At 45.2% G+C, this 25394-nt stretch overlaps 1 protein-coding gene across 3 annotated transcripts in view; it reads left to right on the forward strand.

Moving 5' to 3' along the window:
* The window catches only part of FOXO3 (forkhead box O3), a 121458-nt gene extending 101523 nt beyond the window's left edge, over nucleotides 1-19935 (forward strand). For all 3 annotated transcript variants that reach the window (XM_044924366.2, XM_025294690.3, XM_025294691.3), the window contains exon 4: nucleotides 15142-19935. The gene's annotated coding sequence lies outside the window, so the exon portion shown is untranslated. The remainder of the gene's footprint in view (nucleotides 1-15141) is intronic.
* Nucleotides 19936-25394: the final 5459 nt, after the last annotated feature.

Raw genomic sequence — 25394 nt, forward strand, 5'->3', positions numbered from 1 at the left:
GGACCCTGCCAGAGGACTTTCTTAGACCGTCTGGTCCAGCACTGCCACGGTCCATCTTCAATGGCTTCTATGTCTTTTATTCCAACAAAGTAACAATTTTTAGGTGCTTCTAATTTAACTGTAGGCTATGTTTTCTAGACTCTTTCCACCAGAAGCAACATCTGTTCAATTTTTCACTAGTAGTACTAAGCATCTTTATTAGCACTCAGCATCTAAGCAATTTTAAAAAGCAAAAGAATTAAATTGAAAACAGAAGCTCTAATGTGAGGGAGCATTTACTCATGTGCTTCTTTTTCCCAATGCATAAATGATGTCAGGTTCCAAATAGTGACATGATTTGTGAATGGTGACAGATTTTTTTTTTAAGTTGTGGCATTTTAATTCTCTTGGAACCAAAAAGACAACAACATGATGTGGCAAGAAAAGCATTTGATTAGAATCAGAAGTCAAGGGCTCAGTTCCACTTCTGCTTTCTGGCTGCCATCTAGAGTGTATCACTTAGCTTCTGAGCTTCAGTTTCCAGTTTTATAAAATGAGGATAACAGCCCCTGTTACTTCATGGGGTTACTGCTAGAATCTGATACACTGAAGGGTGTGAAAGTGCTTTGCAATCTGCAGTGGGCTATGTTCGGTGTATCTAGGTACACACACTAACTGATGAGTAAGCAGGAAGCCCAGAGAGGTTAAGTGGTCTGCCCAAGGTCACACAGCTGAACCCAGAATCTCTCTTTCTGGAATGGCTAGAACCACCATCGTTCTTATCATCATCATGGCTAGATAATAAAAATGGGAAGCACTCTGAACTGAAGCCAGAGTAGCAGGTAATACACAAGCTTGCCCCTAAACTCTCCTCTTCAAGTAGTAGAAAGAGCCCTGGGGTCTTCTGCTGTAACAGGTTTGCACCCCCAGATGCTCCCATGTTTAGGGGCTCTGTTCTGTGTCTCAGTTCCTTTTTTTTTTGTACTATCAGCAAGCTACTAACATTCTTCAAGTGGTGTGAAAGAGAAATGAGATTCAAAGCCATAAAAACTGAGCCTTGTTTAACCCTCTGCCCTGGTGCAGGAATCACAGGAGCCTCCTATAGTGAGCTCATCCAGCTCATGGGTAGTTGTGGAAAGGGGACTGTCGAGAGTGTTGTGATGCTCAGCTTCTCCACTTTCCCAGGCAGAAGCAGGCCCCTAATGGTACTCAGACATCTGTTTCCAGTCACTTAATAGCCCTTGAGATGGTAAAAAGACTGCAACAGAGCTAAGTAGGCTGACACACTTTCATGCTGCCAGAACTCAGACTGGTGGAGACTCGCCTCGAGAAATTTAGATATTTGGCTTTTAGAAGGATAGTTTGTCTTCCTTTAAGAAGAGGAATGTGATTGTGGCTTCTCAAGACTCAAGTAGGTTTTAATTTTGGTTTGGTTGTAAGAAGTCTACTTTCTAGATCACTGAGAAGAGAAAGAGAAGAAAATGTGGTAGCAATTTTTTCCTGATATTTCAAGTGTATGTTTTCCTTTTGGTTGAATAGCAGACCTTTGTGTGTGTGTGTGTGTGTGTGTACATGCATGCATGTAATTCTGAAAGATTATATAAAAATATTTTAAGGGAGATTTAACTAAAGTTTTAAAAATATATTTAAAGCATTCTTATTTCGATAATAACTACTTTTAAGATTACACATTTTATTATGATTATATTAAAATCTTAGGGCCATTAGTCATCTTTTTCTCAAAACATTTTGGGGGAAGTTTTTTTGAGAATATAGCTTTTTCAGTAAAAAAAAACTAGTCACCTGAAAGTAAATTTCCTGAAAGTAAACCAGCTCAGTATGACCAGAGCAAGAGAAGAAACATACGGAAGACAGTGAGGGGCTGTGAGCGTCTGGTTTCAGGGCTTTAGAGTTTCCATCTTGCTTTGGAACGATGTGCTCCTCTAAACAGCCAGGGTCACGTGTGGCCTGACGTGTATTCTTTGCTTTTACGTTTAACTTGTTGCTGTCACTTTATTGAAGATGCTCTTGAATTCACAAAACAGGCCTCAGTATAATCTCAGAACCCACTTTTCCAAAATTAAGCACCCCCAGCTTCCCAAGACTTGTCCTGTGATGACTTTCTTGCTTTGACGTTTTTTTTTTAAGCCAGTAGTCGTGGTATTTCTCTGGACTCTCTCCCTGCCTTGCTAGCTGAAGGTCACATGACCCTGAGTGGGCGCTGTCTGGTCGTGGAGTTAATGGAGCAGGTCTGTCTAGCTGACAGACAATCGTGCTGGAGAACTGTGGTGAGATGCTTCTCTGGAGGGCTGGGTGTTTCACACAAATCATTCATTTTAGACCATGTGTGAAATCCTTTGACCTAGGGATCTATCTGGAAAAGGAAAAAATAATTGTACCTTTTTTATGAGTGCCAGCTACTGGGGTGTGAAGGACACTTTCTTCTCTTAGGCATTGGTGGAGCTTGGTGCACATACTTACAGGCTGGCAGCAGGCATGTCTGTGAGCGAGTTTGCTGGCTGCAAGGCTAAGCTTCCAGTAAGCCCTCCTGAGACTGTCATGTGTCTCTTCTCAACAGGAAAGCAGCTTCAGTTTCACTGTAGTTTTGATGTCAAAAGATGCCTAAATTCACATGCTTTTTTGTTCATCTACATCTTTTGGCATTTGGAGACCCCATTAGGGAGCAGCCTCATATTTAGTTGCATTTTAAACAACTTAATGATCAGATCAGATCAGTCGCTCAGTCGTGTCCGACTCTTTGCGACCCCATGAATCGCAGCATACCGGGCCTCCCTGTCCATCACCAACTCCCGGAGTTCACTCAGACTCACGTCCATCGAGTCAGTGATGCCATCCAGCCATCTCATCCTCTGTCGTGCCCTTCTCCTCCTGCCCCCAATCCCTCCCAGCATCAGAGTCTTTTCCAATGAGTCAACTCTTTGCATGAGGTGGCCAAAGTACTGGAGTTTCAGCTTTAGCATCATTCCTTCCAAAGAAATCCCAGGGCTCATCTCCTTCAGAATGGACTTAATGGTAAGGACTGGAAAATACTAACCAGGAAGAGCACATGTGAAGAAGAGAGAGAGAGTTCTCTTCCTGTCTCTGCCAACTGGCCACATCACAGATGACTCTTAGAATAGCAGCTTTCTCATCTGTCAAAAGAGGACAGAATCAGAGAGCTATTTTTTGTTTGTTTAACCAATAAGACTTTTTTTTAATTGAAGTTTAGTTGCTGTACAGTATTATATAACAGGTGTACAGTATAATGATTCATGATTTTTAAAGGTTATACTCCATGTATGGTTATTATAAAATACTGGCTGTATTCACCATGTTGTACGGAACGTCCTTGTAGCTTATTTTATACCTGGTAGTTTGTACCTCTAAATCCCCTACCTCTGTCTGGCCCCTACCTGCTTTCTTCTCCCCACCGATAACCACTAATTCTCTGTATTTGTGAGTCTGCATCTTTTTTCTTATGCTCACTAGTTGTGTTTTTTAGCAGAATCATAGAATGTTAGGGGTACAGAGGATGTATAATTTTGAACCTGAAACCTAACATTCTGTCCATGAAATGGCCCCAGTAAAAGGGTAAGTGATATAGAACTGTAAAGAAACAGTGGTATGACAGTGTAGAAACATCAGGCTCCAGTGTTGGAGGTCATTTAGAATTTAAATTTAGGCTACTTCTCTGAAGGAGCAAGTCTTTGATACTTGTTGGACTAATGTTTAAGTGCTGCGATTCCATTATATCTTTAAATATTCATGTAGGACTAATTCTAACCAAATACAGGCAATATTACAGGGCTACTTATGTGACGTTTTTTCTTGCTATAGATATTCCCATTAGGGAATGCAACACGTGGTGTGTATTACATGGAAAACGTGCCCTGTTACTTACACTTGTGAACTGTTGTCTATTCTTTTTTTTTTTTTTTTAATTTTATTTTATTTTTTTAATTTTATTTTATTTTAAAAATTAACATAACTGTATTAGATTTGCCAAATATCAAAATGAATCCGCCACAGGTATACATGTGTTCCCCATCCTGAACCCTCCTCCCTCCTCCCTCCCCATTCCATCCCTCTGGGTCGTCCCAGTGCACCAGCCCCAAGCATCCAGTATCGTGCATCGAACCTGGACTGGCACCTCATTTCATGCATGATATTTTACATGTTTCAATGCCATTCTCCCAAATCTTCCCACCCTCTCCCTCTCCCACAGAGTCCATAAGACTGTTCTATACATCAGTGTCTCTTTTGCTGTCTCGTACACAGGGTTATTGTTACCATCTTTCTAAATTCCATATATATGCGTTAGTATACTGTATTGGTGTTTTTCTTTCTGGCTTACTTCACTCTGTATAATAGGCTCCAGTTTCATCCACCTCATTAGAACTGATTCAAATGTATTCTTTTTAATGGCTGAGTAATACTCCATTGTGTATATGTACCACAGCTTTCTTATCCATTCATCTGCTGATGGACATCTAGGTTGCTTCCATGTCCTGGCTATTATAAACAGTGCTGCGATGAACATTGGGGTACTCGTGTCTCTTTCCCTTCTGGTTTCCTCAGTGTGTATGCCCAGCAGTGGGATTGCTGGATCATAAGGCATGTCTATTTCCAGTTTTTTAAGGAATCTCCACACTGTTCTCCATAGTGGCTGTACTAGTTTGCATTCCCACCAACAGTGTAAGAGGGTTCCCTTTTCTCCACACCCTCTCCAGCATTTATTACTTGTAGACTTTTGGATCGCAGCCATTCTGACTGGTGTGAAATGGTACCTCATAGTGGTTTTGATTTGCATTTCTCTGATAATGAGTGATGTTGAGCATCTTTTCATGTGTTTGTTAGCCATCTGTATGTCTTCTTTGGAGAAATGTCTATTTAGTTCTTTGGCCCATTTTTTGATTGGGTCATTTATTTTTCTGGAGTTGAGCTGTAGGAGTTGCTTGTATATTCTCGAGATTAGTTGTTTGTCAGTTGCTTCATTTGCTATTATCTTCTCCCATTCTGAAGGCTGTCTTTTCACCTTGCTAATAGTTTCCTTTGATGTGCAGAAGCTTTTAAGGTTAATTAGGTCCCATTTGTTTATTTTTGCTTTTATTTCCAATATTCTGGGAGGTGGGTCATAGAGGATCCTGCTGTGATGTATGTCAGAGAGTGTTTTGCCTATGTTCTCCTCTAGGAGTTTTATAGTTTCTGGTCTTACGTTTAGATCTTTAATCCATTTTGAGTTTATTTTTGTGTTATTCTTTGGTTATGGTGTGCCAGCCTCAAGAATTATGCATCTGCAAGGATCTTTATTCTTACTTTTTATAACACCCAAAGTCTGAACTGTCATTCATGAAGAGAATGGCTGTCTGGATCTTTCTAATGTTGACAACAGGGAAAGAAAATTGTCAGAGCCCTGGAAAGAGGTTTTCTGTGCAGAGGCTGGTATACTCCTTGCACATACCCTTCTCCCTGGAAAGCAGTGACACCAGCGCTAAGGCTGCTCTTCCTGGGTCTGTTGCGTTTTCAGCACAGCTTTGCTCACCTCTGACCAGCCTGCTAAGCGTGGGACAGAGCCTGAGTGACCCTGGCCCTTCAAGCAGTAGCATGTATATGTGGCCTTTGGAAGGTGTCTTCTGGCCACAGAGCTTGTGCGGAAGCTAAAGAAGTGGAGTAAAAATCACCAGAATTACTCCTGGAACTTCTTGTACACTCTAAGTTACCATTAAGTGCTTCTTTTCAGAGTGTTCATAATGCTCAGTATTCAACTTCTTATAAATATTGTTTCCTATGAGTGGAGTCTTCCCCCAGGGGCCTGCTTCTCAGAGACGTACCTTTCTGTATACAGATGGGGGTGGTGGGGTGGTGGGTTGGGACCCGCCTCTGTGCCGTAGCCAGCGAGATTGGCCTGTCAGAGGTCCGCCTGGGCCCCGGGCTGGTAGAAGGATGCTTGCTGACACTGCTTTCTCCTCTTGACTTGGGGGATGCACGTCTTAAGGCTGGATTTTCATTCCAAGGTGGAGATTCCCCACCTTGTAAGAGACTTGACCCGCTTCACCCTGGTTTTGTTGGTGTGTTCATTTGATTTGAAAATACTGCCTCCTCCATCCTCCATATTGTTTTGAAATTTAAAATTTTAAAAACTAAAATGAATTAAAACATTGTATTGTGAACTCAGGACACTTCAGGTATTTAGAGGTCTCATGGATTGGTGTTTCTCAAAATGTTTCAAGGAACACTAGATCCTCAGGATATTCATGGTTATTAAGCAGAAAATAGATCCTGTGACCAAATGTTTGAGGAATGCCATGTGAAATAAAATGAAATAGGGTTGTTTCCTGTAGGACTTCTCAGAGCCTTAGAAGTTTAATATATGTTGTAAACTTTCTTGGGTCAGATTTCATCGTTTCCTAAGTTTTTTCAACTACTACTAAGTCACTTCAGTCGTGTCCGACTCTGTGCGATCCCATAGATGGCAGCCCACCAGGCTCCCCCGTTCCTGGGATTCTCCAGGCAAGAACACTGCAGTGGGTTGCCATTTCCTTCTCCAATGCAGGAAAGTGAAAGTGAAGTCACTCAGTCGTGTCCAACTCTTAGCGACCCCATGAACTACAGCCTACCAGGCTCCTCCGTCCATGGGATTTTCCAGGCAAGAGTACTGGAGTGGGGTGCCATTGCCTTCTCCGAGTTTTTTCGACATCTTGAATTAAATCCTTATTCTAGAAACCATAGGACCAGCGTCCTAGGGAAACCCCTAAAGAAATCCTGAAAGAGGTCAGCAACCTCTTGAGAACTGGGGATTCTTTGCCTTTTTTTTTTTTTAATGTATTTATTTTTTAATTGAAGGATAATTGCTTTACAGAATTTTGTTGTTTTCTGTCAAACATCAACATGAATCAGCCATAGTTGTTTCTTTGCTCTTTTTCCCTCTTGATTCTTACTGGAGCTTTTTGTTCGACCCTGTCACATACCAAGCTTTTCTCAGCCAGAGTGGGTTCTGCTCTTGAATGAGCTATCTGCCTGGCCAAAGGGTCGGCTACATGTTGGTGGAGGTGCTCAAGGCTGTTCATTAGACAGGATTCATTCATAGAGTACCTGCAGTACTCCAGGCACAGTGGAGAGGGGAAGGTGAAGTAGGGTCTCCCCTCGAGGCACGTCCCTGGCTGGGGATGTGGGGCAGTGGTGTCGGTGACCATTGTCATGGAGGAAGACTGCTTTTCATGCGAGACTGGAGCGAAGGCCCCGTTGGGTAGTCGCAGCCTTGCATGTTTGGTTTTCTGGAACAGTCCTGCTTTCAGATGTCCTGTTCCGTTATCATATGGTCTATTTCACCTGTCTTTGGCTGGGGGATAAAAACATAGGCTCCATGCTGATCTGGCAGAGTTCAGACTAAATCCAGATCCTGGTTCCTGTTGAAAGCCCTGCAGGATACTTGCTTTTATGTTTGTTTTCTAGAATTGGTTCATCATCACAGTTGGATGTGAGCCAGCCACTCGCTCCAAGCTCACTGTCCCTAGGGCTCTGCTCTGAAGAGACCTGCAGATTTAAAAAGCCTTCCCTGCAGCCCATCCCACGTTAAATAGTGTCTGTGTGGTACAACAGAGAACCTATGAATCCGTAGCAGAAGGCTGTCATTTTCATGGCTATGTGTCATCGAGTCAAGTCACTCCATTTCTCTGAGTCTGTTTGCTTGTCTGTGAAATGGGGCTAAAATGGAAACCCACTCCACAGACGCTCTTGAAAAGACCTAATATCCTTCGGCAACATTTTTAAAAGTTACTTGATGTTTATTGTTACTTAAAATGGCTCCAGAGGTTAATGCAAAATTAAGGAAACTCCCAAGCCAGTCTTAACACTGTTGGCACAAAGAGCAGTTACTTTCCTCAGCAAACTAGAATCGATCAGGTTTCTTTTCATTAAAAAGGTACAGCAGTTTGCTGTTGTATGAAACCTTTGATGTCCCCTAGAAGTCCTACTTGCCAATTTAGGGGTCCCTGACAAAGGCTATTTTTTTCACTAGGAAGGACCTCCTGCCACAGGTAGATTAGGGAAGTTTTGTACATGGTACCCAAAGTGTTCCATTAGCATCTTTAAAGGACTGAGAAATCCTAGCTGTCTGGCTTCTGCTTTCTTTCCTTAGGGGGCCTGTCATACCTACTCTGTGCTGAGGGAGAGCCTCACCCTCCCGTTCCCCACTTCCTCGGAGTGGAGCCCCTTCCTGTCAGGTGGGAGCCTGGAAATCTGACCTTCCACCTCCATGCCGGGCCACCTCAGCCACATAGAGAAATGAAGAGCTGGTCCAGCTCTCCTAGGACTTCTTGGAAGCAGAAAGATCACCACACAATAAATGGCACGATGCTGTCAGGGGCCTGGCCGTGGACCCCACCTTCCCAAGAGCTAGGGATTTACCCCCATTCTGGCTAACGTGACCCATTTTGGGGTTCAGGAAATATGGTCAGATGTGTCATTAAGATCTCCCAAATCTAAGGTCAGTGAAAACCCAGAGAAATCAGGCTGTTCTCTTCCAGGAGCTTTCCTCCCAGAGAAGCAGGACCAAGCCCAGAGCCGAAGCACTCCGCTGGGAGGTTTGCTGCCACGAGGCTGCAGGTGTTTTGTTCTCTTCCCAGTAACAGATGTGAACCCTACTCTAATTCTAGATTTCTGATTTTTTTAAACAACCTCTTTCTTGCTAAAATCTATGATATTCATTTATTAAAGGACGAGAAATACTTAGTCATGAAGCCCACAGAGCATAATTCCAGTGTTTCTAAGGATAAAACTTTGAACTGCAAAGTCCTGGTTTGATTCACAGTCTGTTCTCTCTCTGTGTCCATCTCCTTCCCTCCCCTTCCCTCTTTTCCTCTCCCCTCTTTTCCGCTCCCCTTTCGTCTCTCCTCTTCGTTCTCTCTGATGAAACTAGCCTGGACCATGACATTTTTTAAGTATTCATGTCTGTGTAGAGTGTTCAGTTTGACTCCTTAATGGAAATTAATGACCACGAAGAGGCCAGAAGTTCTGAGGTTGAACTTTTAATTTCCACTGGGCCTCTACTTACGTACATGCCACTGTAATTAATTGTAACTTCCATTAGTCAATTGTATGTTCAGAAATGATTGGAAAGCAGTGGAGTCCAGTAATCAGAAAACGTGGTGTGACTGACAGATCTGTTAGGAGGTGTCCCCTAGGTGGTGGTGGCCCTGTGGCCAGAATGCACTCCCGCTGGCCCTGGTCATCTCAGGCTGTCCTGCTGCCTGGGGTGGGGCACCAAGGTGGGCAGCTCCCGGCACGCACCACTGCAGTGCTGGTCAGGGGAGAGGAGGACCACCCAGGCGGCCCACTTTGTGGATCCGCCTGACTCCTGGATCTGTCCTCCCACCAGACGGGCGCCCTCAGGACGGATGGGCCTTTGCCTCTTGTCCATCTTGGAGCCACCCTGGAGACCCTCCTTTGGGTTCCTCCTTCACTTCCTTCCTCTGCTGAACTGACGTGGGTGCTGCTTCTTGGCCTCCATCTGTGTTACCTGCATGTCCTCTTCATGTCTTATAGGTGAATGAGGGGTTTGGACTGTTTGTGGAACTTAAATAGCTGATTTTGTGTGGTCAGTTTCAGAGTCACTTTTGGAAAATTTTAGATTGTCTGCAAAATCCTGCATAGCTAAAGCAGGGAAAGAAGCCTTTGGAGACCCTACTGTTTGGTGCTCGGTGACCGAACCCTTAGCTGGGCTGGAGCATTGCAGCTACTCTTGCCTCCGGCCCCAAGGGAGATGCGGCATCCCAGCCCAGCAGGATAGCTGCACGCTGCCACTTGTCCCCCCACCCGCTCTGGCCAGTGAATGCGGTGAGGAGTCACACAGGATGGGCCCACGCCCAGCAAACATAAACAGTGTGATGTTCAGGTCATGGTTTATGGGTCTAAGATTTCCTCCTGGACTGCAGTTTCCTTTTGTTTCTAAATGGTGAATCTCTTTAGCTGTGACAGCAATTTGAGAGCTCGAGTAGCATGACTCTTAATTCAGGGAGCTGGACTTAAGAGTGGATGTAGTAGGATGGGAGAAGATAAATTCTTTATTAAATGCTTACTATTTAAAATTTTATTATTATAAAAATTATTTGGATGTTAAAACTGCGCCTTGTATTGACCCTTAGGAAGTTTCATCTTGCAAGAAATGTGAGTTTTAGAAACTTAATCTAAGGTTCTAGGTCTTGTCCCACAAGCAGTAGGTTCTGCTTGGATTCAGCAGAGATTAACTTTTAGCAGGTGTAGGTTTGAAATGCTTCATGGAAGCTGTAAGGCTTAAAAGAGCGGTAAGTGTTTGAACTGGCAGAGGGAACAGAGGGCTGTTTCAGGAGGACGTTCGTTCACTTATTCAGCCAGGAATTATTGTGCGCCTCTCCTCTGTTTCAGCTTTGCAGGCTGCTTGGGACATCAAGAAAATGTGTCCCTGCTGGAATGTACACTTCTCGTGGGTGAATACCACGTCTAAGACAGTGCTCTTGAGATAATGAGATGGTCCGTAAGTGGTTTGATTTGAAGGCTTTGCTCTGCTCTCGGTATACTGGGAATTCAATATGTGTGAAAAAGTAACCATTCTGGGCACTATATGATGCGGTGCCAGGTGTGGCTTAGGAGTTAAGCAGAGGACAGCCTGGGGCGGGTGGGGCTGGAGGCTCCGTCTGGATGTTTGGATCGGGAGAGCAGGCCAGGCAAGGCACTGACCCTGGCCCATCGGATCAGGTGGCAAAGCTGGAATGAGGTCAGCAGAGCCAAACCCCCCAGGTCTCTGCCAGCCACAGCTTTGGAGTATTATATGGGCTGCCCTTCCTGGAAACCCGATTTTCCTTTAGGGAGGCTCCTCAACTGAGTATAGATTTGGCCAGAATTTCCATACCTGTTTTCTTTCCCCTCATAAACTATTCAGTGTCTAAAATGGCAAGTTGATAGCATTTGCCAAACGGTTTTTATAGCGCTGCACCTCCTATAATTCCCCTTCTCAGGCAGCTGTGGAGGGTGGTTCTCTTCAGCCAACCTCACAGGCAGAGGGCTGCATTTTAATCAGCCATGCCTCTGCAGTCCCTGAACACCACGTTGGTTTTCATGCACTGCCCTCTTCCAACCCAGAAGAGACTAAGGTATTACCAAATTAAGCCAGAGTGCTGTGCTTCAGCACCATTAGGTGTCTTCTTGAGCTGCTTCATAGTTGGGCCTTAAAGATGAGCTCCACAGGACTTGCTGACATTTCTACTCTCCAACATCGGACATGGCCACCTTACCAAGCCCTGCTGTTTCTCCTGGGGTGATACCATCGGAAGCCTTGGATGCTGTCAGATGGTTGTGGCCTGTGATAGATTGGGTGTCCCTCAGACCCTCCTTGGGGGGAAGCAGAGTGGTGGCCAGCAGGTGTTTCTTTGCTCTCAGATAGAAGCATTCATCGGAGAAGGCAATGGCACCCAACTCCAGTACTCTTGCCTGGAAAATCCCATGGATGGAGGAGCCTGGTAGGCTGCAGTCCATGGGGTCGCTAAGAGTCGGACACAACTGAGCAACTTTGCTTTCACTTTTCACTTTCATGCATTGAAGAAGGAAATGGCAACCCACTCCAGTGTTCTTGCCTGGAGAATCCCAGGGACGGGGGAGCCTGGTGGCTGCCGTCTATGGGGTCACACAGAGTCGGACATGACTGAAGTGACTTAGCATAGCATAGCATAGAAGTATTCATTCTCTGAAACCCACACCTGTTTGCTGAAATCCACCTGAAGTTTCCCTGTCATTGAGCAAACATGGATTCATTTCTTTTCCATCCTAAATGTTCTACATGTAGTCCCCCACTCGCCCCAGGGGTTGCAAGTTTGGCTTAAATTATCTTTATGTTTAAAGAGTAAATAAAGTGGTATTTCACTATAATTTTGTGTTTCAGGCAGACTTTCCGCCAAGCATCTTTTAGTTTTGGCTAGGAAAGCGTGGCTAACCTGCGTGGATTTGCAGATGGGAGAGTTTTGTCCCTGTGGTTCTTTTTCCTTCCCTGTCATATTTGGAATTGGGGCCCTGTTCCTCTCCTTTCTGCCAGGAAGATAAAAACACTGCTGAGAAATCCGGATTTGTCACAGTGGAGTTAGTTGTGGGAGGACAGCAGCAGGAACAGTTTATGTTTTATTCCCAGATTAAAGTTGATGGGGGTTATGTTTTGTGTACAGTTTTTTGGAGGCGTGGCCCTTTCTTAGAACATCATGTGATTAGTGGTGATAATTAGTTAGAAACTTGTCTTCCCTACAGATGCCAAGGTTATAGAGGGACTTACTCTCCCCAGAGACCAGATGACAGCATCCACAGATATTTTTAGAAGGGGCCTCATCATTTGGTTTCCCTATTTCATTTTCTTTGCATCAACAGCCTGATTTCAAACTTAGTCTTGGGCAGAGAGGGAGAGGGCGGAGCTTTTCTCCCTGTTAATGAAAGTCCTGGATGGGACAGGACAGCGTCTTCCTATTTACTGTTAGTTGGCCCACTGCCTAGAAACTGCAAAGTGACGGCTGTAATCCCCTTCAGCTGTAGGCTTCCTTTTCCTTCCTGAAGTTTTGTTTAATCTGATGTGGTTTTAGACTCATAAGGCCATCCACATACACACGTAAACCTCATAGTTAACTGAAGCATCTCACTTTAAAGAATGTAAGACTAGTAAGAGCACCATTCAAACGCAGGGAATTTGTGTCCAAACCAAGTATCGTTAAATCCGGTTATTTACTGTGCTCCTTTCATTTTTCCAGTCAGTCATTTTTCCAGATGGTGTCAGATAAACATGTGTAAACATCGAGCCACCAGAGAGAGATTTAAAAATCTTAAGGCGGGGGCCTTAGAGGGGCTGCTTCCCTTGTGATGAATTGTAATTGTAAGGTCTTCTTCGTGAATACTGATCCTGGCGTTCCTCTTAGAAGGGTGATTGCGTTTCCTTTCTGTGTTCACAGTATTTTACAAACTGTTTGCCTTCTACCACAGAGGAACAAGTTGCCTTTCCATCCTGTGGAGTCAGGGTTTCTCTGTTCAGTTTGTCCTCTGTGAGGGCCGCCTCTCAGCCTGGGCCTGGCCTCTGCCAGTTGAACTTCCAGGCTCAGGCTGTTTGCTCTGCGACCTCAGGGGCGTGCCAGGACAGAGTGCCACGAGGGGCCCCAGGCCCATTCTGCAAAGAAGGAAAGCAGGCAGGTCGATGCCCTCTTTTGCTTTGAACGATGCCACGTTACAGGCTTATAGGTGCCTCCCGCCTTCTTCCCTCCTGTGTTGACCCGGTGCCAGCATCAGAGCGAGTTGCGGGCTCTGCCGCTGTACTTGGGGAATGAAGTGTGTCAACTCCCCAGCATGCACTGGTGTCTGTGGCCGAGTAATTAACACCAGAGGGAACGGGGGATGGGGTTTGGGCTAGGAAATACTTCACAGCTCCTCTCTTGGCACTTGCAGTAAGTCAGGGTCCAGACTTGGGGACCAGAGTCTCCTGATGACTGACTGCATAGTGATCTTAGATGGTGGTTTGTTAAGTGTTATTGTGAAGGGAAGGACGAAATCCCCTTAAAGAACCATATCCGCACCCTGTCTGTTCAGGCCTCAGGGGTCCCAGGTGGAGCCGCTAGAACAGCACCGGTTCCAGCAGGCTAAATGCCTCACGGGTGCTGATACCCTCAGACCTTTCCTCCCTTTGAAGTCAGCAAGCTGTTATTTTATAGTCCAGGATAATATTATCTAGAATCCTTACAGAGCAGAGAATATCTCCAAAAAGGCCATCAGCCAGGGAAACAATACTTGGGGAAGGGGTGGAAAGAAGGGGCCTTTTCCTGCTTTATCATCTCTGCCTCTCATAAACAACAAGCTCTTCTTTCTGGAGCTGTAGCAAGTGTAGCTATGACCGTGGGTGTGTAATGTCACAAATACTAAGCCCTGCTGTCTTTCTGAGGGGTAGTGAAAAGGAAGATTGCCAAGCAGTCCAGTCAAGAGAGAGAAGCAGATGTAAATAACGTATGTGTATGAGTAAGAGAAGGGGGAGCTTATTGATGCATTTTCATTACTTGTTCACCGTATCTGGTGAGACAATCCAGAGTTCATGTTACTTCCCTCCCACCTTTCTATCCATTTCTTGGCCTAGAGCCTTTTTTTTTTTTTTAAACCATGACAGCTGACACTGTCTCTGTAAACAAGTGGTCTTGAGGCCTGTCACATCAGTTCATTTAGCTACATCTCTTGAGTGCGTGGATAAATATATATGTGTGTGTCTGTATAATAAGCTTATTTTTAAATTCTCTAACTTTTCCTGGCTTGGTGGTCATATGATGTCTGATAAGACTTGCGTAAATTCGGATGCTTTGAGAGGACTTAACGATTTGAAGATTTCTTAGAGGCATAATAATAATGCCAACAGTAATGTTGTTATTCATTGTTAAAAGGGTATTCTTTGGGAGGTTTTTTTGAGCCATTTGTGCGTGATATAATTTTATTTCCTCTGTAGATTTTTAATATATAAAGCAAAGTCTACTTAGGCAAGACAAAGTCTACTTCCCAAGACAGTCTACTTAGAGATTACTTGTTTTTTTGGTGAGGGAAGTCAAGATTACCCCTGGCCATCTGTGCAGACTGATGAAGCATTTGTGGAAAGTGGCCATTTCCTCCTCTGGTGTTGGGCTATCAATGGAAAGGGTGGTAAGCGAGGTTATTTAGTCCACAGAGCCGGCGGGGGAGAACTAGAGAAGCACAACTGGTCTGTTTGGGGTGACCAGCTTCTCTGGTTTATAGCATGAAAGTCCTATGTCCCAGGAAGCCCTCAGTCCAAAAATCTGGAGTAAAACCCCATCCACAGCCCGGCCCTCCCTAACTTGGAAGGGCCCGCTGAGACACCGCAGGTTTACCTGGCTTCATTAACCTCCCCAGGTGAATGGTCCCATTTCCTCTAGACATTTGAACTTGAGAGCATTTTGTTATCAAGCACAGGAGTAAGGTAAGTAATCTTCAGGCTTTGTCCTTAGGTTTTCAGACCTTTGAATCCAGTGCAGCAAAACAGCCTGACTTGGAGCACCCCAGCCCAGCGGTGGGTGAGGAGACCGGGGAGGCTCAGGATGTGTGACCCAGAGGGTCTGCTGCTGCTGTTTGAATGTCCTTAACCGTCTCTGGTTTTCTTCTCTCCTCCTGTAGACCCTCAAACTGACGCAAGACCAACCGAGAAAACCCTTTGCCAAATCTGCTCTCAGCAAGTGGACAGTGATACCGTTTACAGCTTAACACCTTTGTGAGCCCGCGCGTTTCCCACCCCAGCAGAGACTGTTATCGGCCCCTTCCCCCGGGTGAAGCACTACCCTCGCACAGAACTCTCTCTATTAAGTATGCAAAACCTTCCTTGTACGGGGTGACAGCCACCTGCCAGCGAAGGACAGCACCTGCCAGCACCGCCCACCCCGTTCAGAGCACACCGTCAGCCCGCGGGCCATCCTGTGGTGTTTTAATAGCGCGATGGTTTATGGGATGTGTTAAGCGTTGTTTTTGCGTTCGTTTTCCTTTGACTTTCAGTTTCTCACATGCATTGACTTGGAGTCTTTTTATGTTAAAGTGTAAACCATCCTTCCCCTGGCACATTTACAAACAGAAAATGTACCAGCTACTGCTGGCTTTGGGTGTCACAAACGTCCAAGCCTGTAGAATTCCCCAAACTAACACGTTACGTAAACTAGAGGAGGTTTTTCTGTCTTCTTTACTTTGGTAAAAAACTATTCTTTTCTTAAAAAAAAACAACTCGACAGTGGCACAAGTGTTTGCTGTGCACAGCGGCCCAGGACAGAGCCCTGCATCTGCAAACTGAAGGGTGCCCATCATCTGCCCCCGAGTGCTGGTCCTGAGTCAGGGCGGTCGGGGGACAGTACCCTGGCCCTGGCCTGCAGTTGCCAGATGGATCTGGCCTGTGGTCTCCCGTCAGTGTCCTCAGCTCACGCAGTCACAGTGATCATACGCTGGTTAGAAATTAGGATCTCTTCAGGAAGAAATCTGCTCAGCTCTTCACTCATTGCCAAAGGCCACTAATGGATTTAGTTTTAAGGAGAAAAGAAAAGGAAAAAAAAACGTAGTCTTGTTTTGCTTTGCAGAAGTGAACTTACAGGTAAACATTAAGCCTGCAGTGAGAAATGTGTGGAAAGTACAAACCCGAGTCACTCTTTTTTCTAAATGCACACCCTTGATTACTTTTAGCCTTGCTCTGTATAATCTGATCTAGTAGACGTGTATGAATGAGAGGCAATAGCATACAAACTGATTCTTTTTTTTAATATAAATAAGCTTAGGTTGTAATTATACAAGTGACTCAATGGAAGTACAAGATAGGGCTGTTTTGACCTCCCTCCTCCCACTTTTCCTGCTTGTATGGATTTCATTTTTTTCTTTTCAAAAAGTTATGGTGCTGTATAGGTGCTTTCTGTTTAACCCAGAAAGTGTGATTATATTAGTTGCCCTCTTTGGTAGACAGAGTAGTTGGAAACACCTTTGGTACATATGAAACTGGGACAATGACGCTCTGATTGGCACAGCATATGCATACTTCTCCAAAAAGATATATGAAGACTCTTTTCTTTGCATACAAAGCATTAGGCATACAAATGTATAAATATATTTTATCATGTACAGTTACAAAAATGAAACATTCTGCATGGATGTTAGGAATCCAGGCTCGTAGTTCAGCCCAGACCTCCCTGCATGAGTTCTCGCAGACGCTTGCACCATGCAGTGGGCGCTGACTCCCCCACCAACTCAGACATGCCACCCGACCACCTGCACCCGCCACCAGCCACCAGGGGCCCCCTTTGCGCATCTTTGCTTCCTGATTCCTCTGGGGGTGACGGTGGTGGTGATAACAGCTCCTAGCATAATGAAAGTTCCATTTGGTGTTGTCCCTTGTCTCTCCCGCCTCGCTTAGGTTGTCATGTTTGAGTGATGGCCCCATTGATTTCATCCTGCCTTTTACTGAATCTGTAAATTGTTGTGCAGTTTGTGGTTATAGTAGACCTGTAGCCTATTGCCTTTTCTAAACTGCTCCAAGTTTATAATCTTCATTTTGAAAGTATGTATAATTTTTGAAAATATGTATTCTATTCACGCAATCTGCTTCTCAGTGAGACAGACTTTTGCTTACCATATTCCTCTGTAGTAAGGCTAGCCCCCTCCTCGAGTCTTTGGTAGTCTGCTGTTCATGAGGACTGTCCGTTGTCCATGAGAGGGGGCTGCTCTCTGGGTTCCTAAGTGATACTGCCCTTGGTGGAGAGACACAGTTTGGTCAGGGACAGGGGAGGGACCGGGGGTTATCGGATTCAGGAGAGAATCCGAAGTGCTTCCAACACAAGGGCCCTGAGACTTTCTCTCCTGAACTCAGAGAAACAAGAAAACTAACAAAATAGCTGTTTGCTTTTGCAGTTTTCTAGACCATGGAAACTACTTTGGGAGTAGAAAGGCAACCCTCAAATGTGTTTCAACTTTAAAATGTTGAATTCCTTTCAGACCTGTGGCATCTCATTTATTCCCCCCGCCCCAATGTTTGTTAGATTTCAGGCAGAATGTCTTACAAAATGTCCTAGAACCAGATTATAATTTAATTGAAAACAGCTGAGGGAGGGACGGAGAGGGGGTGTGAGAGCAAGACAGCCATGGAACAGATCAGGAAAATGGAGAGGGAGGGGGGCTTTGAATCATTTCTTTACTTTTTCTTTTTTAAAAAGTAACCCAGCATCTACATGTAGAGTATCATGGACAGCTGAGATCAGGGCAAAGTCAGGTGCCAGCATCAGTGCTAGAAAGGGTCGGGCAAGAATGGAATAGTTAGGCCTGTCCAGGATCACACAGCCTCGCTCTCACCCTTGGCCACTCACCTGGAGGCCAGGATCCCTTAGACTAACCAGGTCCTGCCGCAGTCAGACAAGGCAGGGCAGAGGTGCCATCTTCTGTTAAGACCCCGCTTTCAGGAAGGGCCACCAGTGGCCACCATCTGAAGTTCTGAGTCTCACGGGTCCTCCCAGGAAGTTTTCTGACCTGGAGCGTCTCAGTGGAATACTCAGTAGCCTCCGGGGGTCTGGCAGTCATGTTTGCTTCCTGATGCAAACTCTCAGAGTCTACCCTCAGCCTTTCATTAAGCTGCTCTAGGGAGCCTTCCACTTCTTGATGGGAAATTTAGAAAGAAGAGTAACAATGTTGAAAACATGACCTGAACTCTGGGGTTCTGTTGTTATCTTCAGGGTTCCAGAACTAGAAACCTTTTACCAAAGTTAGAGCTTTATCACAAGCCTTCCCTGTCTTGGCATGAGGCCGCCAGACTCAAGAGTATCCTATTAACTGTGAATGAATCTGAGGTCAGTTCCCTTTATTGCAGAAACACATTCTTTTAAGATTTCAGAAGCTCGTCTTTGCTGTTAACAGGCGGGGTGTGCACACACGTGTACTGGTGGACTGGGGAGGAGGGGGGCAGGCTTTGGTGTTGGGTCTCAGCCCTGTGTGTGTCACTTCCCCACTCTGAGAAGACCTCATGGCCCACTACTCAGGACAGGTATGCCAGTCTCAGGGTGTCATTTCAGGCAGCTTCTGAACCTGTTAAAGATGGAAGGGAGTCTATCTCATGAACCCCAACTTAATAAGGACTATTATATCTCTTTGAAAGCCCATGTTTTTGTGCGCTGATGCCAAGGGCTGGTGAAGGAAAATAAGTTACCTTTTCTCTCTCAAAGCAGAAACAAAATCCTGACAGGTCCGAACTGTGATTTCCTCTTTCTTGGTGTATTTGGGAAACGTTGATTATGTATAACATTTTTTTTTTTTTAATTAAGAAAAGCAAAAATTTTTTGTAGAAATTCAGTCGCTGGCAAAGAGGTACAAACAGCCAGCCTCTCCTGGAGACCAGGGGTGGCAGGGTGCAGCAAGGGGAGAGAGCAGTCCTTGTGAAATCCCGTCTGTCAGAGCCCAGGGACTGAGAAGAGTGCAGCTGGCCCCGAGTACACACGGGCTCCACATCCTCAGAGTCAGCCAGCCGCGGGTCCGGAGGGCCAGTTGTACTATGCCTTTTTATATAAGGGACTTGGGCATTCGCGGATGTAGGCGGGGGGATGGAGTCCTGCAACCAGTCCCCCACGGATACCGGGGGTGACTGTGTATTATATTTGACCTAGATCTTTAGTGGGTAACATTTTATGCAGTTTGAATGAATAAAAATATTTTCCTTTTGTTTAGTTTTATTTGTATGTATTTTACTTTGATGAATGATTGGTTCCGAGGCCTCTGCCACACTCCAGAAATATTTGTGCGGCTGCTTTTAAAAAAAAAAGCTGTGTGTCTGGTCACTTATTTCTCTAAAATTATCTCATTGCCTGGCAATCAATCTTCTCTCAATATACTTGTCCTAGCACATTATGTACACAGGAAATGTAAACAGATGTGAAGGAGGACCAGAAAAAAAAATAGTTGATAATAAAGAAAAATGTATGTTTTGGCTTCACATGTTTAACTTTTTTTTTTTTTTTTTTCAAGAAAAAAAGTTGCATGAATGGAAAAAAAATCTGTATACAGTATCTGTAAAACTGTCTTATCTGTTTCAATTTCTTGCTCATACCCCATGCAAACTAGAACTCAGTGTGGTGCATGGCCGTATTCAAACACCTAAGAGTCATGCAGTTGATCCTTTGGTTTGAAGCACCTCATCCTTTCTTTCAAAGCGAACACTATCATATTGCATTCTTACTGAGGATTTTGTCTGTCCATATGTTACCATGAAATATCTCGACCACCTTTTGTCTCAAGAATCAAAACCAGTTTGATTTGGGAATCTTCTTTCCAAGTGAAATAGAGATGCAGTACTTAACTTTCCTTGGTGTTTGTAGATATTGCCTTGTGTATTCCATTTAAAACCGTAATCTAGTTTGTAAAAGCGATGGTGACGCATGTAAATAAAGCATCAATGACACTCTACCTTACTCCAAGAGATTGTTTGTTCTCCCTCGCCGTCTCTTTAACCTGAGAAGTGAAATAGCTGGGTTTATCTCATGGTCTCCCTGTGGGAGAGGCCCAGAGCAAAGAGACTGTCCTGAGATCTCTAAACTAAATGAATCCTGTGGACTTTTTCTCTGACCCACTTTGACCTCCATAGGCGACCAGACACTTTGATAAAGCAGATTTATGGCATTGTGCATGGTCATGGAGAGCCACTTTCAGCCTGCCGAGTCAGTTCACCTGGGGGAGCTTCTGTGCAGGTAGTGGGATTTGGACTCTGTGCCTCCTCCATGGGTATCAGAGGTTTTGACCCTATGGGGTCATGCTCTCAGGAGTCCAGCAGATGAACACTGGTCGCCGGTCATCACTGTGGCCTCCTACACAGCAAACAGCATTTAGGCTGCTGGTGGCCATAGCATAAATACTTCCTCAGGGCTAAGTTCAGGGGAACTCCACCTACTGTAAAACTATTCTCAGTAGCCCATGTTGTGGTTTTTCCTATTAATAAACATCATAAAAATCATTCAGCTTTTGGGTTCAAAGTCCTAAGCAACTTGATGGACTCCATTCAGGTCAAGTAGGTAAGAAAGATTTTAAAGTTTGCCTTTGGGATAAATTCTGTGTTGGTGGAGAGACATGCTTCTGTAAGTCTGTCCTTACCATTTTTAAAATTTCCTGTAAAGGTAAAAACCTCACCATCTTCTAGGACCAAAGCCAACTAAAAGATATTTCATTTGAGACTGCTTTCCAGTTTTGATCCTGTCTCTCAAAAGATTAAAGATGGAAATCCAAAACCAGCTATCACAAGGTTCTCAGAGTTCCCCCAAGCCAAGTAAAAATTCAACTAAAATTAACTGAAGTTAAATGAACAACACTAAGTCAATGTCAAGCGTGCCAGGGGGCCAGACTGATGGACATCAAGACAACCAGGACCTGGGCCTTGGCTTCTGTGAGTTTATATTCCAAAGTATCATCTGTCTGCTCCCCTGTGAGAAATAAAGAGCTCACTTTCACCAGCTCTCCTTGCTTTCAGCTTCTTGTTTAGAAAAGGAAGAATTTGTAATGGTTAATCTCACTAACGATTTACAGATTTGATCTCAAAATGTTTGAGGAGTGAGGGCAAACTTCTAATCCCACACACGTGACATGCATCAGCCAAGCCACTCACGTCACAGCTGGAACACAGGTCAGAGGTGGAGGAAGGTAGAGTTCATAGCCAGGACTTACCTGCCCGACGTTCCCTGACCTTGGCCCTCGGCCTTCGGCCACTCCCCTGGGACTTGGGAAAAAAGGAGATGGCTGTGGTGCCCTGGGTGCCTCTCAGCTCAGCTCGTGGTGGGCATGCTCAGGGGAGTGTGCTTGAAGAACGGAGGTGGAGAGAGGATCATCTGGAAGGGGACCTCTCCTCCCTCTGCTTCCATCGCCAGCAAGGAGACAGTTGGGTGCTGGGCACCAAGGAGAAGACATCTTTGGAGCTGGAAGAAGAGGGGTCCTTCCGCTTGAATTTTCTTCATTCAAACATTAGAAGAGGAAGAGTCTCAGCAATATATAAGACCTGAAGAACGTTCGATTGTGTCTGTGTGTGTCTGTAGTTCTGCCTACTGTCCATCACATAATAATGACCCAAAATGTCATTTTTGCTACCTTTCTCGGAGGACTTACTAGACACACTACAAAGCAGCCCACTCCCACTCAGGGAAGAGACTTGCAATGCTCTTCCTGCACGGGCACAGGCCCAGCTCCGTGAGCCCTGCGTTCATCTGCCCCACCGGCTCCAGGACGCACCAGAGAGCGGGATGACAGAGAAAGCTGCTGCTGTCTCAGGTGTCTCACAGCCCCTGGCCAAACAGGCTGCCCAAAGGCTGAGGGCTCGAAGGCTTGGCACCCCTGTAACTTCCCAACCAAAATGCGAGCCCTGATCTGGAAGAAACCATAGAAAACTCCATAACGGTTCAGTCCAGGGGTGGACCCGAGGGTTTTGACTTTCAGCTCTGTCCTTGTACACTCTTAATTTGTCAAAGTGGGAGTGTGTTACTTTTATAAAGATAAATACGGTTTCTAAAGAGCCAAGGTGGAGAGGCTGGCTTTGACTTCTTTTCTGAGTGGTTTGGTTGCTAAGTCGTCTCCGACTCTTGCGACTCCATGGACTGTAGCCTGCCGGGTTCCTCCATCTATGGAATTCTCCAGGAAAGAATACTGGAATGGGTTGCCATTTCTGAGACTGGAGGGAATAACGAATAAAGTGGGAGAAAGGGTTAGGGAATAAAAGTAGAGATAAGGAGATGATGATACTGTCTAAAACGAATCTGATTGATAAATGAATAATATCATTGCAAAGTTGTGTCTTCATAATTTTGGATTTCCATAATTTCCTCCTATTAACACCTTGAGTATCATTATAAGAATTACCTAATCAGAACAAAGGAATTTTATGCATCTGTTAAAATAATAATTATAAAAACTAAATGCTTATACAGGATGCACTCTTAGAAATGTAATTATTGCTGTTGTAACTTTTATATTGACATTAAAAAAAAAAGCAGAAATACTATATGCCAGTGTAAACTGTGGCTGAGGAGAAATACTAAAAGGTAAAAGCCAAAAACTGAGATAATTCCTGTGTCGTGGACACTTTGGCCTTGACACTAGACTCAACCTCAACTGTTGCCGCCGTGAATAAGCTGATACTGGTTCTTGGCCACTTCACGCTTCTGTGGGGGAGAAGGGGCTCTTCCTCTCACCAAAATGTGTCCACTAGGAAATTCCCCAAGTAGGAGGGTGTTCTCATGCCAGGACTTGGCCCAAAAAGACAAATGTCCATTGTATTTGGCAAGTTGTTAAGGAATTTTTTGTCACAGTTATATTCACTTGTTGCACTGTATTTTGGAAAGGTGATGTGTTTGCATGATTGATATCTAGGAAGCATATAGATGCACACACACGAAATGTTTTCCATCCCTGTCTAGTTCTCTGCCTAGTTCCTCCCACCCAAAGTTCCTTGCATATCCTTCCAGAATTTCTTATGTATCTACCTTTTTTATTACACAAAAAGTACATTATAGCCACTGACCAGTATGTTGCTTTGTTAATGATTTTCTCACACATGGAGGAAACATCAGTCACAGAAAGCCTCCTCAGTTTTAGAGCTGCATGGTCTTCTGTATCATTGTATCCCAATTCATTTAACCTGCATTGCCCTATTGATAGACACTGGACTTTGTTTCCAAACATTTTTTATTATCAACAACACTGCAGTTACAAACTTATACATACATTACATACACATGTAAGAATCTTTGTAGAATTAATGCCCAAAGTGGAAACAGTTCTGGGGCAAACAATACATATATATTTGCAATTTTGATAAATGGATCAAATTGCCCTGCAATGTACCAATTCAATGTACCAACAGTATATGAGAAATCCCTGGTTCCCCACAGCCTTATAATTTTCAAGTTTTAAAAATAAACTTGCAAGCCTGTCTTTCCCTTTCCCTCTAAGCTTCTTTAAGTCTGTACCAAGGCAAAGAGGGCCTGGCAAAAGTGAGGAGTGGAAGATGGGAGAGGCTCAGGAGGCAGACTATGGGTGGCCTGCCGATGGCCAAGGAGGGAGAAGAGCTCAGTGCCGGGGCCAGCCAACTTGGTCCCGGTGCCAGCCTGCCCAGCCCGTCTGACCCCAGGCCCCGCCCCTCACGCCACCAGCTCAGACCGCCCCGCTCAGGGCCAGCGGCCTGACCTCACAGCTGTGCTCCCTCACCTCCCAGGATTCCAGAGGGGAGCTGTCACCCGAAGGAATCAAGTCTGGTCTCTTTGGCACCAAACCACACACCTAGACCTATTCATAGCAAGATTGCACAACCGGCTGGAGAACTGCCCAGCCAGGCGTGGGGCGAGCAGGGCTGCTTCTCAGCAGGGTCCTGACCCACCAGTGCCCCTGGGCAAGGCTTCCAGCTTTCAGGGCAGGGCTGTCCCCAGAAGGGAAGGGTGGGGCTGGAGGGGTGCCTCAAAGATCTGACCAGCTCCTCCTCCCATGTGGGGAGAACTTGTTCCTCCAGAGGAAAAGCTCTGATACTCTCCTGTGGGCAGGTGCCACGTGAGGCCTCCTCCTGCCCTACCACGCATGTTGGCACCTGGGGTGGGGACGGGTGGCTCTGCTTAGTGATCGCAGAAACCAGGAGGCAGGATTTTACAGAAGAGCCTTTGTTGTCTCTTCAGGGACCTGGCATCAGAGAGTCGGGGAGGAGCACGACTTTGGAATGGGGCAAACGTTGATCAGAGCCAATCTGCCGTTCACTAGCTCCGTGATGATAGGTGAGTCCCTTAAGGTCTCTGGGCCTCTGTTTTCTCATTTGTGAAATGGAAACAAGTCTGCCTGTGTCTGGGATCAGGTGGATGACCTGAGAAGGCACCCGGGAAGTACTGCAATGTGCCTCCAGCAAGTCAGCAGCAAGCCCTGCCTCAAGTCCTCTCTCCTTATACACACTCCATTGGCCCATACCCCGTGGGATGATGGCTTCTTATGATATAAAAACATAAAATACAATTTGACATATTAATGAACCCCATCGGTATAATTAGATTGCATAGTAATTAAACATAAAAGGTAACCGACTTGTAAGAATTTTCTGCTCTCATCTTTGATGTTCTTCAGGATCTGTTGGCAAGCAGCCATGCTTGTGGTCCATGTCCTCCATGCCATGTACCATAGAATCATCATCATCATCACAGAGAACGCAAACGTCATGGCAAGACTGGCTTGGAAGACTTGTTTCTAGCCCAGGATCAGACCCTGAATGCTTGAGTGAGTCATTTCCCTCCCTCTGGGCACCAGTTTCCCCATTTGCACCATCCACTTCATGAACCTTTCAGACTTTATAAGTCATCAGGACCAACCTGGAAATTGAGCACACGCTTTAACAAACCACAAAGCAGAGATCAGAAGTACAGACACTGTTTTGAGTCAGGAAACTGGCAAATGTTCATACGTTCATTTTCCAGAAGAGAAACTGAGGCAGAGTCCAAAGCGGCCTAAAGGTTCATGGTTTCTGGTTGCAACCATCCCTTAGTCTGTCTCCAAAGCCACACATTTAAGGCAGTAAGACCCTGGGGAGATAGAGTACAGAGTGCATCCTAAGGAGATGGGGGAAAAGAGAGAGAAAGCGAAAAGGATGGATGAGGAAGCGGGACTGGAGATGAAGGAGGTGGAAGGGGAGACAGTGTCTTGTTCTGTGGTGTCCACCTCAGAGGGGTTGATGTGCCCTACACAGAAGTCAGCCCCATAACCTGTCTGGTATTACGTGAGTCTCTCCAGTTTCTGTTCTAAAGAAGTGAAATGATACCAGGGCCCACAGGGGCCCGGCTGGAAGGTCTCTCAGACACAGACAGGAGGCCAGAGTGATCGCTGCTACTTTGAAGGGTACAGGAAATGGCAGCAGGCTG

This window comes from Bubalus bubalis, chromosome 10 (genome assembly GCF_019923935.1).
Source record: "Bubalus bubalis isolate 160015118507 breed Murrah chromosome 10, NDDB_SH_1, whole genome shotgun sequence".
Taxonomy (NCBI): domain Eukaryota; kingdom Metazoa; phylum Chordata; class Mammalia; order Artiodactyla; family Bovidae; genus Bubalus; species Bubalus bubalis.